Below are 14,750 nucleotides of genomic sequence, written 5' to 3' on the forward strand. Positions count from 1 at the left end.
TTGAAATGTCCCCATTGAGAGCCGCCCTGCCTTCCTGGTCGGTTTCTCCTCCCCAGTCGCCGGCTAGGCCTTCCGCCCGCCCCAGACTCTTTCTGGCCTTACTGGGATTGTTAAGGAATCAGCAGAGAATCGGCCTTTTCCCTCCCTGACCAGCCCCCCACCTCTTCATCTGCAGCCTTGACTGCTCACACTCCCGCCAAACCGCCACTGCCCTACTGGAGCGCCCTCTACCCACCATTTGACACCGCCTCGCGCGGGCCCACGCCCGCCCGCCCCGGCAGCCGCGAGCCAGCCGCACTCGCCCCAGGCACGCCCATCAGCGTGCGGGCCGAAGCTCAGGCTACGTCATTGGGTTTTGTTCCGTCACTGTTTGGAAATCAGCCAATCAGCGACGCGGCATAAAGGGCAACTCCAAAGGAGGTTACCACCTTCCTATGTGAGACTAGAGTCCCGCTGGTGGCGTGCTGTCCGGCACGCATAAGGCAGCTTGACCCCCAGGAACGAGTCGGACAAGGGCACTGCTTCTAAACACAGGCTGATTAGTGGTGGAGGGCAGAGGTGTGCCCACAGACAAGGGGATGCTAGGGTGAAATGGGGTTGGGGTGTGATGGTGGTGTGGAGGAGTAGGGGTGCAAGGAACAGGAGGCTGGGGATGGGTAGGGGTGCAGGTAACAGTGGTGGTGGCGCGAGTGTGCATCCCAGCCCTCCTTGACCCCTAAGGGGGAAGGAAAGTGATGCAGAGATTCAGCACTCCCAAGCAAATGGGGTCTGGCAGCTGAGTTCTCCAAGTAGAGTATGCCCACCCACAGACAAACTGCCCCATTTGTGGTCTTAGTAGCCACAAAAGAAGTAAGAAGGTATCTTCTATGTCCCCATTGTGATACCGAGCCCTGCCGTGCCATGCTTGAGATCCGAAAAGGAGGAGCCTGAAATTCAGGAATCCTGAAACGATTCCACGTGTGATTCCCTAGTTGGTGAGGAGGACAAATAGCAGTTTCAGAACACTCACAGTAGGAAAGCAGGAGGGCACCAGGGGGTGTAGAGGCAAAGATGAAAAAAGCCCCTGCCCTAACTGTGCCCCTGGAGAATGCTGTGATTGGACCCTAGTTTTGAGTCTAATGGCAACAAACAGTGGTTTCACAGGATTTCACAGACAATAGGTGTCCTCTTGCAAGGCACCTGCTCAAGTGAGGTAATGACACAGTCCTCCAGCAATGGAACAACATTCCCCAGAAACAGGGAAGTAGTGTGCTTCCACCAGAGGGGTGGGCTTAGGCGGACTTGGGGATACCCCAATGATCAGCTTCAATGAGGCTGACCAGATACCCCAGTTCCAGGTTTCAGGATCCCACTCCTCCAGCAGCTGCCCATTCTTTCACAGAGAAATATGGGAGAAGCTGGAAATTCAAATGACAGGAATTCTGTAACCTATACAATTAAAAATTGTGTTAGATTTTCAGCACTGTCAGCCCTGCAGATTACAGGAAGGAGGGGAGTTTTTAGGGCTGTCATTGAAGTTTCTGCTCATCATATTGTGACTTGAGCAAAGAGGGAAAAAATCGAACCTTGAGTATAAAGGATTGGTTACCCAGGTTGGAGAGCTGAACCTGTAAAAAGGGATAGCGAAGTAACAGAGATAATACAGGAAGATGCCGCCCCTAGAGCAAGGAGGTGAAGGACAGAAGCTGGTGTCATCGGAAGCCTAGAAGCCAGGATGAGGGGCATTGAAGAGACGAGCCCAATCTCTGAAGAGCGGCTGCTGCAATTTTCCAGGGGAAGAAACAGCAGCGAAGAGGGGGAACAAGGCAGGAGGTCATTTCTAGGGCACCTTGCATATCGCTAATTCTTTCTTTGCTGGTACCTCTTTGTGACTTAATCTGTTGAGATCTTTGAGATTTTTGTTTCAATGATAATGACATATTTTCACTTCTAAAGTATTTTTTCTCAAGCCTTCCTGGGCTTTTAACATTGTTTCTATCTTTAGTGTCGACCTGGGACACTGAAGTCCCAGGTTTGAAACTGCGAGGTGGCCAGCTTGAGCGCACGCTCGCTAGCTTCACAGCTCAGGGTCACCCACGTGAGTGCAGGATTATCCATTTGGTCCCCGGGTTGCTGGCTGGGGCCCACAGGTCACTGGTCTGAGCAAGGGGTCACTCGCTCAGCTGGAGCCTTTCCACCCCGTCAAGGCACACATGAGAAGCAATCAATGAACAGCTAAGTGACACAACTACAAGTTGATGCTTCTCATCTCTCACTCCCTTCCTTTCTGTCTCTCTGCACCACCTCAAAAAATTATTTTGATTCCTTCTTTCATATCTTTATTTAGTTTTGTCACAGAGACCACTGAAGGTTCTGGGAGTTGGAGTAGCTTTATATCACAATAATGCAAATAATTTGTAAATTTCCATAAGAACCTCTTTCTGATCTCATGAGAATTCAAAAATAATATGCCTGACCAGGAGGTGGCACACTGAATGGAGCATTGGACTGAAATGGGGAGGACCCAGGTTCGAAACCCCGAGGTCGCTGTCTTGAACACGGGCTCACCAGAAGAATGCAGGAGAGGGGCCTGCAATGTCTGTGATGTTACTACACTCAAGCCAGTGACCTCAGGGTTTTGGGCTGAGGGAGGAAAGGCTAACTGAGAAAGTTTGAAAAGTAACAAAACAGCTGTAGCCCCCTTATCAGTTCCCTGAAATAAACTTGCAGCACTAGCAAGAAAAATGGGATATGTGAATAGTCAAGGACAAACAGGGAGATGTTGGGAGGGAGGCAAGGGAGATGTTGATAGGAATACGGGGGAGGGGAGGATGCATTCGGGGCGACACTAGAATCTATGTAAACACAATAAATTAAATTTAAAAAAATAAAATTTAAAAAAAAGGACAAACGGTCCAAACCTCCCCACTTACTCCCTCCCATCCCAGAGACACAAAAGTCATGTAGGTCTGCAGACAAAGAAGTCGAAGAAATCAGGCACTTGGCACATGAAAATGAAAGCTGTAAAGGTATATAAGATTCAAAAAAACTAATTTTGGGGAGCTCATGCTTTGGTGCTACTAAGTCCACGTGCATTGCCAGCTACTAATAAATTCTTCATCAAGTTGTCTGGACGTCTATTATCCTCCATTAGCAGACCATTTCCTGCTGTACTGGGTCTATGACTTGAAGGTGAGATCATAAACATGACCCTATAGTCACTGGCTTGAGCCCAAGGTCACTGGCTTGAAGCCCAAGGTCGCTTGCTTGAAGCCCAAGGTTGCTGGCTTGAGCCCAAGGTGGCTGGCTTGAGCAAGGGGCCACTCGCTCTGCTGTAGCGTCCCCCAACCCCATCAAGGCACATATGAGAAAGGAGTCAATGCACAACTAAGGTGCTGCAATGAAGAATTCATGCTTCTCGGCCTGACCTGTGGTGGCACAGTGGATAAAACGTTGATCTGGAATGCTGAGGTCGCCAGTTCAAAACCCTGGGCTTGCCTGGTCAAGGCACATATGGGAGTTGATGCTTCCAGCTCCTCCCCCCTTCTCTCTCTCTGTCTCTCTCTCTGTCTCTCTCCTCTCTAAAAATGAATAAATAAATAATTAAAAAAAACTGTTGAAAAAAAAAAAAGAATTCATGCTTCTTATCTCTCTCCCTTCCTGTCTGTCCTTATCGGTCCCTCACTCTGTCAAAGAAAAAAAAAGAAGGAATTCAAAGGTAATAATATCAATCTGGGCTTCTAAGTCCCCCTCAGTCAGCAGCCTCGCTTCCTTCTGTGCTGGGGGATATTCCCCACGGCTCTCCCCTGACACCTGGGGGCACGTACTGAGGTGCCACCTGCACGACCCGGGAACCTCTGAATGAGGGAGCAAGCCAGTCTGCAGAACAGAGCCTGCAAAAAGGGCTCAGACTTGGAGCCCAACGTCCTTGATCCACACCCTGCCTTGGCCGCTTGCTAGCTAGTGATTCAGAACAAACTGCGCAATCCTTCTTTGTCCTGTTTTCCTCATTTCCTCTTCTGGAGAACAGGGATGACACTGCTACCACCCTGCAGTGGTTGCCAAGAGGGTGGGATGGACAAGTCCAGGCACGCAGCACACACGCACAGCCACTACCGAAAATTACATCATCTGACCTCTGACAGTTACACTCTGGGGACACTGACAGGGCCAATCCTCTCTTTGTCGGACCTGCTGATTTTCCATGAACATAGGTGGTGTCTTCAATTTTAGATTGCTGACCCATCTTGAGCGGGGCCTCTGGGAGTCCTGGGTGGGGGTGCTGGGTGAGGTGTCTCCTTCCAGGGAGTGTGGATTTGCTCTGCCAGGAGCCCAGCAGTGCTACCGAAGGGGGGGTTGTTCCTCTCAACCAGGGGTTCGCCACAGGCTCTCTGCCTGCAGCCAGGTAGTCACCCCTGCACATTGATGCTGTGGGTGACAGTTACCTGATCTGCTTGCTCAGACGCAGGCTCGGACGGACCGACATCTTTTTCAATCCCTAGCCTTCCTTTTCGTGGAGATGTTTTTCCACTGGTCTTAGGTGGTGTCTCAGTTACTTTTAATGTTTTTTAGTGATTTTAGCAAGAGAGAAAGGGGGGGGGGGAGAGAGAGACAGGATCATCAATCTGTTCCTGTATGTGCCCTGACCAGGGATGGAACCAGCAACTTCTGCGCTTCGGGACGTTGCTCTAACCAACCGAGCTATCTGGCCAGGGCAGCATCTCAGTTTGACTCTCTCCCCTTCAGAGGTCCATTAAGCCTGAGTGCCTTGGAAACCCAGCTGGCAGCACCTCTCTGGGCCCCGGCCCCCACTCACCCCTCTGTTTTTCTTTGCTGTCTCCTCAGGGATTTCCCTCCCTTACCCGCAAGCCACCACCTATGCATTTTGAACAATGTAACTAAACACTTCTCATTGTGCATTTTCTTGTCTTTCTCCCAAAATGAACTGGTATTCCTGGAGGGCAGGGGCTGGTGTCTGAGAGTCTCAGCTACTAATCCAGGCCCAGGCAGCCCAGGTCCTATGACCAACACCCACCTGGGTCATTGAGCAGTTGCTCAACAGGACTCAGAAATTCTGCTTGGAGTCTCCTTACTCTCGTCACATATAGGAGGAGGTCTCTATGCCCAAGAAATACAACCCAGAAATCATCAATTGAGAGTTTAATAAATTTGATCATATAAAATGGTACAACTTCTTTTTTAAAAGACATTGATTTTAGAGAAAGAGAAAGGTGAGGGAGCTGCAGGAAGCATCAACTCGTAGTGGTTGCTTCTGATATGTGCTTTGACTGGGCAAGCCTGGGGTTTCAAAGCAGCAAACTCAACAATCGTCCAGGTCAAAGCCCTTCCACTGCGTCACCACAGGCCAGGCTGAAAAACTGGATAACGTCTTCACAGCCAAAACAATGAAGCCTAGTCTTTTAAGACAAAAGACAGACTGAGAGAAAATATTTGCAACATATGTAACGGAGCCTAACAGCCCTAGTGGATGACAAGTAAGGTCTTTTGGGGAGATACTTACATAGAGTCTATTAACATGTTAAATGCCCGTAGACCCGTAGATTGTTTTGTTTTGTTTTAATTTTTTATTTTAGAAAGGTAGAGGAGGGAAGAGAGGAAAAAAGAAACATAGACTTGTTGTTCCATTTATTTATGCATTGATTGGTTGATTCTTGTGTGAGCTCTGACCAGTAATTGAACCCACAACCTTGGCATATCAGGACAATGTTCTAACCACCTGAGATTCCTGGCCAGGGAAATAACTATAGATTTAGACCTGGCAATTCAACTTATTTGAAATTATCCTAGAAGGAGATTGACCCTTGTTCTAAGCAGGTGGTTGCAGTATTGAAATGAATAGCAAAGCAAGAAAGAAAATGTGACAGTCTGTCAGTTGGGGATTCAGTATGTAAACTATATATTATACATAGTATATGTGTTCTATCAGATACCAAGCAGCCAGAGAAGAAATGAACTAGACATTGTGTACCGACATGGAAGGATCTCAAAGATATGTTATCAAGTAAAAGAAAATCACAATCAAAATGTATAAGGTGTATGTTTTTTATTATTATTATTTAGACAATTAAATTTAATAGGGTGAGATTGTTCAACCAGAGAACATAGATTTAGAGAAAAAATCTCTGCATCATTTGGACAATTATGCTGTATACCCATCACCCAAAGTCAAATCATTATCTGTTACCCTATATTTGGTTCTCTTTATGCCCCTCCCCATGCCCCACCCCAATCCTTCACCTCCCTTCTCCTTCCCCTGGTAACCACTGCACTCTTTAAAACTGGGAATAACTATGTTGGTGATTGCATAGAAAATGTAGTTAGAAAAGAAACAAAATTATTAACAATCTTTTTTTTTTTTTACAGAGACAGAGAGATATATAGGGACAAACAGACAGGAACGGAGAGAGATGAGAAGCATCAATTATTAGTTTTTCGTTGCGACACCTTAGTTGTTCATTGATTGCTTTTCTCAAATGTGCCTAGACCAGGGGCTACAGCAGACCAAGTAACCCCTTGCTCAAGCCAGCGACCTTGAGTCCAAGCTGGTGAGCTTTGCTCAAACCAGATGAGCCCGCGCTCAAGCTGGTGACATCAGGGTCTTGAACCTGGGTCCTCCACATCCCAGTCCAACGCTCTATCCACTGCGCCACTGCCTGGTCAGGCAACAATCTTGCTTAAAAAAATGTTTTGTAAAACTTTTCAATTATGTGCTTTTAAAGTAAGTAAGGTGGTAATGTAAAATGGAACAGCCACTTTGGAAGGCAATTCGGGTTTCTCTTAAAGCTAAACATCTGTCTCCATAGGACACCACCCCTGTACTCTTGGGCAATTCTGTTAAGAAATGAAAACTTATAATCACAAGAAATCCTGTGCATAAATGTTTATAGCGGGTTATTTGTAGAAGCCTAAGTAAGACTGGGAGCAAGCATCACATCCTTCAGTGGGTGAATTCTTGAACAAACACTGGTTGGCCCACACCAGTCATACAAAGAAAGAACGATGGATACATGAAACAGCTTAGATGGACCTCAAGGGCAACATCTGAGTGATTAAAAAACTTCACTTCCGGTTACATACTGCACTGTTCCATTTACGTAACAATCTTCATTAGACAAAATTGTAGGGATAAGAATAGAATACTGGTCACCATGGGTTGGCAGTAGGAGGGGAGGGGCGGTGGTTGTGAGAGGTCAACTGCAGGAACCCTTGTGAGGGGACAGGCTGGACATTGATGACAGTGTGGTCACTTAAATCTACACGCGTGATGAAAGTGCACCAAGCTATGCATGTGCACGCGCACACATACACACAATGAACCCGGAGCAGTTTTCTGGGATGGCGTCAATGCCATTCATTCCCTGCTGCGAGGTTGCATTAGGTGTGCAAGATGCTGACGCTAAGGAACTGCGGGCGGGGCCCCGAGGTCGTGAGGTTTTTATGTAACTTCCTGTGAACTTAATTATTTAAAAATACAAACTCACACCACAAGTACGCAAGCAGGACTAAGCGTGTACAGACAGGACCACTATGCAGCTCTGCGTGGAAAGTTCCTGAACTCTCGCAGGTCCACAGTCGGCCAGCCATAGGCCAAGATAGGAGCTCACCGAGGCGGAGCCTAAAATGGGGCTGCCCTTCTTCAGGCGGCACGGGGGCGGGGCTGCTCACGAGACCAGCTTGGCCATTGAAGAATCTGTCCGGAAGTGGAGCTCAGCGACCTATGGGGCGGAGTTTCCGGTGGGCGTGCTGACTTGACTTGAGGAAAGGATCGCAGAGGCGATCGGGGCGGTTCCTTTCACGACCGGGCCACGCCCCGGTCACCAGCCTCCGCCTTTCTTTCCTTCAGGTCCTGTGCTGGGTCCGAGCTCCGGTTCCCGAGACCCGAGGATCTATGCCTTCCCCCAGGGAGGAGCCACCACCGAGTCCAGACCCCGGGAGATTGTGGGGGCTCCGTCGGGCGTCCCTCCCACTTCTCCTGGCAAGACTTCCCCCCACCATCCTGAGTGTGTCTGGAGCTCTAAATGGCCAGGAACAGGGTATCAGGGACCCCAGGGGCCTGGTGAGGGAAAGAGGAGGGCAGCGACCCCACCCGGATGGCAAAGGGCAGGGTCAGTCCGTCTACGGCCCCGCCCAGTCCTGCTTATGAGAGTGGCCTTACTCCGAGCTCAAGGGAGCTTGCATCTTCCCAAGGCCCAGAAGGTTACCCCACCGCAACACACCCACTCACGTACACACTGCTTTCTGAGCCCACTGTGTTTCAGCACAGTTTTATATAAAGCGTGCACTACACACAAAAACACGCACACACAGCAGCGTAGTATCCAGGGAGAGGAGGACAGAGTTGAGAGCATTGTCCACAGAGGTGTGGGCGGAAGGAAGTTACAGTTTTCTCCGTGGCACTTGACAAGGGTGGTTCTCCTGAAAGAAATCCTGCGCAAGCAGGCCTGTTCTTCTCCAGGACAGCCTGTGTTTGCAGTAGTCAGATGTGCCTGCCTGCTTCTCACCTGGGGAGGTCAGGGTGAGCTCTGCAGAGAGCTGGTGGTGGATTCTCTAGAACAGGGTGTGATCAGGAGACAGCCATCCTGGTAGTTCTCACGCTGCGGGGTGCAGATGCAGGAGAGCACCTGGAGGGCTTGTTCAAACCCAGGTCACTGGGCCCTCCCCAGTCTCAGATGTAGGAGATCTGAGGTGGGGCCTGGGAGTCTGTGACTCTCACAATCTCCCCGTGATGCTGATGCCGCCGGTCCAGGGGCCCCACTGGGAGAGGCACTTCTTTGAAGGCTTGGAGCGCCTATGTGTGTGTCCCCTGCCCTATTTGGGGCTGTCTCCTTTGCAGGGTCCCCGCAGATCTGGGAAATGCTAGGAGGGAGCTAGTGCTCAAGACATCAGGGGCTTCCTGTTTAGCAGCAGTCACTGTCCCCTGCCTGGGCACACTAAAGGGCACTGTCCACAGCCCAGGCTGGGAAAGGGGTCGGGTTTGAGCAGGTGCTCAGCAATTCCCAGCCTGTATCTGATAACATCTGGACATGCAGCAGAGAGAGAGACAGATCAGATTTGTGCCTGGGGGTAGGGCTGGAAGGAACTCTCTGGTGAGGCAGAGGAAAGACCCAAACCCCGAGCTTGGGGATAAGAAAGGAACATGGGCCCCGAGAGCAAGGACGTGGATATGGGGGCACACAGTTCAGAAAGTGGCTTTCTGCCCGGGAACTACCATGACAGTTGTCAGGTCTGCGGGTGTGGCCGGCCCTCGAGCTGGTGGGAAGTCTCCACCTTTCCTGCTGGATGCTCCTCACCAAGAAGGTCTCCCAGCTCCCCGTTGTCACTGCCCACAAGCACCACCCTCTTTCTTTGGCCAATGTTTGCAGTGGTCAGCGTTTATTTGGCTTCCTGGTGGCCCATCATCTAGTTGGAGTGCACCTAGATGTCAGGCGAAGTGCATTGGCAGTCACCGGCCACCGTTTGTCCCCGGAGCCTCTCAGCACCTGAGCGTATTCTGGCTGTGGGAACAGCTTGTGGAGGAACCTTTGGCTTTTGTTTTCCACGTTTCCCCTCCTTGATCCCCTTTTCCTTTGGGGTTGGCAGGCTGTTCCCTGTTCAAGCTCTCTCTATACATTAATATTAATAAGAGCGCTGAGTCACATCTTGCCACCATTTCCCCCCACTTTGTCACTTGTCTCTTGACTTTGTGGTTTGGGGTTTGTTTGGTCAGGCAGACGAGTTTAGTTTCCATGTCCTCAGACTGTGCAGGCTTTTCCTACTTGCTTCTGGGGTTTCTTGTCGGTTTGTTTGCTTCAGACTTACATAGAGGCCCCTTCTCTGTTTATAATTGTGTATCGGTTCCCTGTTGCTGCATAACAAATTGCCCCAAGTGTAGCGCCCTGATGCGACAAACACTTGTGATGTCCCTAAGTGTGTGAAGGACAGAATACTAGAGGGATTGGCTGGGGAGTTGTGACTCAGGGTCTGTCACAGGCTGTAGTCAAGGCACCAGCTGGCTGCAGGCCTCTGGTCCACCTGGTGGCAGGGGCTCTGTCTTCAAGTCCACTCAGATGGCCGTGGCAGGTGTCCTCAGTGCCTCCCAACAGGACCTGTCCATGGGGCTGTTCAGGGCAGGGCTTCCCCAGAGCCAGGGGAGAGGGGTGAGCGGCCCCAAGATGGAAGCCACAGTCCTTTTATCACTTCATCTCTAAGTGACATTCCCTTACCTCTGCCATACTTTTCCAAGTCACACAGGTCAACCCTGAACAGTGCTGGAGGGGACGGTGATGACAGCCACTAGGGCGAAGGGTGTTCTGTTCACAGCAAGTGAGAAGGCTGTGAGGAGTGTCCTTGCTCCTAAACCTGGGTGTCCAGCAGCAAGGTCTCCCGGTTCCTCACAGAACAGCCCCTCAAGACCATGTCCTTTGTCTAAAAGAAGGGTGGCAAGTTCTATCCTTGGATTAAGACAAGCAGGGCCTGTGTTTGTAAGGGCAAAGTGGCTCTTTGTCTTTAAAGGGTTGCAAACAAGTTACACAAAAACAGAGAAAGAAGAACGTGTGTCAGAGCCTGAGCTGCCCCCAGTGTGTGATCTCTGCCCTCCGCAGGGGAGTTTGCAGCCCTGGTGGCAGTCCCGGCCACTTGAGCAGCACGGGCACAGAGGCAGGAAGCTCTTTCTCATCACAGCAGCTGTTCCTGTCAGTCCCCACCCATGCAGGGCCGCAGGATGTCCCTGCCCTCCAGTGTCCCCACCCGGTGGCTCATTCTTGCCCCCACTCCTTCTCCTCTCTCTACACATAGGCAAGGTCCCTCTCCTACCCCCTGCTGTGCCCTGTCCCCTCCAGCCTTCCACCATGCAGCCTTGAAGTGGGTGGAGCGGGGAGTGGAGAGGTGCAGGCCGACAAGTCCCGTTTCTTCAGGGAGGGTGTCAGGTAGCCCAGGGCTGGGTTCTGGTTGTTGGGAGGGGGTAGGCAGCAGCGTGGGTCTGCGGGGCTTCAATGTGTCCAGTTGTTCAGAAAGGAAGGAGCTCTCACTGTGGCTGAAGGAGGCCCGATGCATCTCGTTTCCATGGAGATGTACCCGCACCATGGTTCTTGGCTGGGCTCGGAGGTGACTTCCCGATGACAGTCCTGGTGTCTCTGAATTTGTCAAGGAGGTTCTGTGGGCAGTGAGTGCTTTCCTTGTTGGCTCTCACTGCTGGCAACACTGAGGCCCTTGGTGACAGCTCCTGGCACCATCCCGGGTTGCCGTGCCTTTCCTGAACCCAAGGACTGCAGGCTTCAGGGGAGCCAGGCTCTCTGTTTCCCAGGAGTGGAAGCGGAGACCAAGGTGAGGCTTGCTGGCCTTGCCTCGGGGATCCTGGTCATGACTCCCGGGGACAGTCAGCCAGGGTATCACAACACATGGTCCCGGGGCTCCCCTGGAGAAGCTGCCCAGTGCAGCCCCATGCTCCTGGATCATCTGACCACTGACCTTACCGTTCCCCAGTGGGCAGGAGGACCGGTGAGGAGGGCCTGCTTGCCCTGCAGTCTTTCCCCTTGGGGGCAGCCTGCCCACGAAGGCCAGGCCATGCAGGGCTGGCAGGGCACTGGATCCTCCCTCACCCAGCTGCGTGACACCCTTTCCTGCGGGAGCGCCTCCTAGTGGTGTGCTCTGAGGATGGGCACAGTCACAGCACCAGCCAGACCCTGTCTCCACCAGCCTCCGGTGGCCTTCACCCTCTCTGCCCGAGGACTGGGGTCCTTTCCCAGTGAGCATGGGGTGTCTGTGCCCGGCCTGTCTCCAGCAGCTGTGCTGCCCCAAGGGCAACCTCTACCGCGCCCACGAATCGGTGATTTCTTCAGCCCTGCTCCCCTGGCTGCGGTCTCGCTGGGCTCAAGGGGACCTGCTGTGACACCCGTTTTGGGTCACAGGGTGGCTGAAACCAGCCTGACCTCCAACCAGCGCAGTGTCCTCCTGCCAGGGAAAGCCCTCCCTGGAGACACTCCGGGCCTGAGGAGGAGTCTGGCGTGCGGGACTGTCCCTGCCCTCTCAGAGACCTGTGGCCGCTGGCATGGCGTGGGGGCCTGTAGCGGGATGAGACGGTCCTGAGCCGTGATCGCCGTGTGCACACGAGGGCTCTGAGGCCAGCATCGGCACCCTGCACCCCCACGCTTGCTGACCCTGACTTGGTGGCTGCCGCTCCTCTGCCCGCTGGCTCCATGGGGTTCAGAGGGGGCTGCCCTGGAGCCCCTAACCCCATGTCTTGGAGTGGGGTGAGGCTGGCCGTGCTGGGAGGCCCTGCAGGGACCCCAAGGGTTCTCCGGACTAGTGTTTCCCGTTCCCCTTGTTACGTGCTGGAACCCCCTCAGTGTTGAGGGAAGTGGTGGTGGCAGCCCTACCCTGAGGGTCCAGCGCCCCTCTTTCACCACCTGGATCCCTCCCAACCTCCTGGGGGGGGGTGATAGGCAGCAGGGAGGGTCAGGTCCACACGTGTGACTGGGGCAGGGGTGGAGGCTGGCCGTGGGGCGGGGGTCGTCACCTCGGCCCTCCCCTGCCCTGCCCTGTCTGCACTCAGGGCAGACAGGACCTGCATTGAGGGCTTGGGTCCCAATAGAATGCTCTGTCGTCTCCTCCTCTGACTTAGTAGGTGAAATGGGTGCGACCAGGGCGGGGGGGGGGGCATGTGGCTGGGACCTCTCCTCTGTTCCTGGTACCCAGTGGTGAGCAGCAGCTAGGGCATGGGGACTGGGTGACCAGCCCGCTGTCTCTGGGCAGGTGGCCAGGCCTCAACTCCCAGTGTGTGGGCCTGGCCGATGGCCTGGGATTGCACCTCCCTGTGTCCTCCTAGCATCCAGGGTGTCCTCTGGGTGCCAGTGGCTCAGGCAGGTCCCAGGCTGTTTGCCCCCAGCAGCATGGGGTCCCGGCAGATGCTCTTTGCTGGTGCCGGCTACTGGTCCTCCACTGGAGCCCCTCACATGACAGTGCTCCCGTCTCACTCCCTCCTGCCCCTTGCCTGTACCAGTCTCAGGCCTGCTGTCCTGTAGCCTCTGTCCAGAATGGTCCCAAGGTACCTGTTTCCCCTGGATTGACATCTGTTGTTGCTGCCCCACGTGTCATAGCTGCCTGAGCGTGATGTGGCTTCCAGGGACGGAACAGAGTCCTGGTTAGCTCAGCTCAGCTCTGGAGCTGTCCTTGTGGGGGTGGGGGGCCCACCAGGCAAGCATCCTCTTGTAGGGGCAGCTCTGGGTGACTCAGGGAAAGAAGGTCTGCCCCGTATATGCACTGTTGGGTGCCCAGTGGGCCGAGGGGGGTAGGGGGTGCACTGGGCGACCTCTATTCCACCCCTGGTGCTGGACCTCTCTGTACCCATCTCTGCTTCCTCCTGTCCTTCTCCAGCTGGACAGCTCATAGAAGCCTCCGGAGTGCACCTACGTCCCTCCACTCCCAGCCTTCAGTGACTGTGGGAGAAGTGGTGGGCCGGGGGTGGGGCCTGACTTTATTCAGCTGTGTCCCGTGTCCCTGGAGACTGGCCACCCAGAACCTAGGGCTGTAGTCCAGCCCAAGGTAGAGTAATGAGGATCCAGTACCACTCTACTCCTCTGTGTCTGTGTCCACCACATGCTGTGGAGGGGCAGGATTGTGGGGCAGGAGCCCTGCCAGGGGCTTGGGGAGCCCACGTGCTCCTAGAAGGGGCATGGCCTGCACTCCTGGGGCTGCCCAGTTAGGGAAGAGACAAAGCTGATTCCTGTCTAGCTTTAGGGCCCTTCCCCTCAAGTGGCGAAGGAGTCTGCCTGCAGCCCATGGCAGAGGGCTTGGGTGGGGCTTTGGGCAATTTGGTTTAGCTTTTCAAGTGGGAGGTGATGGATGCAGAGGCAGAGGGGACAGTGAAGTGAGGGGTACTGATGGCAAGAGGGAGCCATGGCAAAGCATGCTCAGGAGGGGAGGGCAGGACAGGCAAGAACATCGGGGGTCAGGTGGGAATTGAGGCAAATTCTGCAGTAAGCTGGCAGTTCCTTGAATGCTGCCACCTAACTGCTGAGGGGCTTGTGACAGTCCCTTATCTGGGGGATGGTGGCACATTCAAGATGCCTAGAAGGGCCCTGGCCGGTTGGCTCAGTGGTAGAGCGTCGGCCTGGCGTGCAGAAGTCCCGGGTTCGTTTCCCGGCCAGGGAACACAGGAGAGGCGCCCATCTGCTTCTCCACCCCTCCCCCTTTCCTTCCTCTCTGTCTCTCTTCCCCTCCCGCAGCCAAGGCTCCATTGGAGCAAAGATGGCCTGGGCGCTGGGGATGGCTCCTTGGCCTCTGCCCCAGGCACTAGAGTGGCTCTGGTGGCGACAGAGCGACGCCCCAGAGGGGCAGAGGGCGTGCCGTGTGGATCCCGGTCGGGCGCATGCGGGAGTCTGACTGTCTCTCCCTGTTTCCAGCTTCAGAAAGATATATATATATAAAAGATGCCTAGAAGGCCAGAGCCTGCTGTGGTTTCAAGTCCAGTTATCTGGCCCGCCCAGCACTCTGCATCCTGCCCGTGGCTTGGTCTTTCCGGAGAACAACGTCTACCCTGGTGTGGACTGGGACAAGTTCCCCAGGCCCCGTTCTGGGTGTGCTACACACCCTGTGCGCTGCCTTGATCTGAAGCCAGGGAGGCAGAGGAGGCAAGTGCAGATGGGGCCTCCTGGAGTCAGGGGGTTGAGGGCTACAGCAGGAGCCCCTCGGTGCCAGGGCAGCGGGAGAGATACAGGACTGGAGATCCAGCGGCCCCTGCCCTGAGCCCCTGCTCTGATCTCCCATCTGCGCTC

The 14,750-nt window shown here is 53.6% G+C and overlaps 1 protein-coding gene across 1 annotated transcript in view; it reads left to right on the top strand.

Moving 5' to 3' along the window:
• RPL10 (ribosomal protein L10) overlaps window positions 1–14,750 on the top strand; it is a 70,533-nt gene continuing 55,783 nt past the window's right edge. The window contains exon 1 of the mRNA XM_066356507.1: window positions 1–5. The gene's annotated coding sequence lies outside the window, so the exon portion shown is untranslated. The remainder of the gene's footprint in view (window positions 6–14,750) is intronic.

Source organism: Saccopteryx leptura, chromosome X (assembly GCF_036850995.1).
Source record: "Saccopteryx leptura isolate mSacLep1 chromosome X, mSacLep1_pri_phased_curated, whole genome shotgun sequence".
Lineage (NCBI taxonomy): Eukaryota > Metazoa > Chordata > Mammalia > Chiroptera > Emballonuridae > Saccopteryx > Saccopteryx leptura.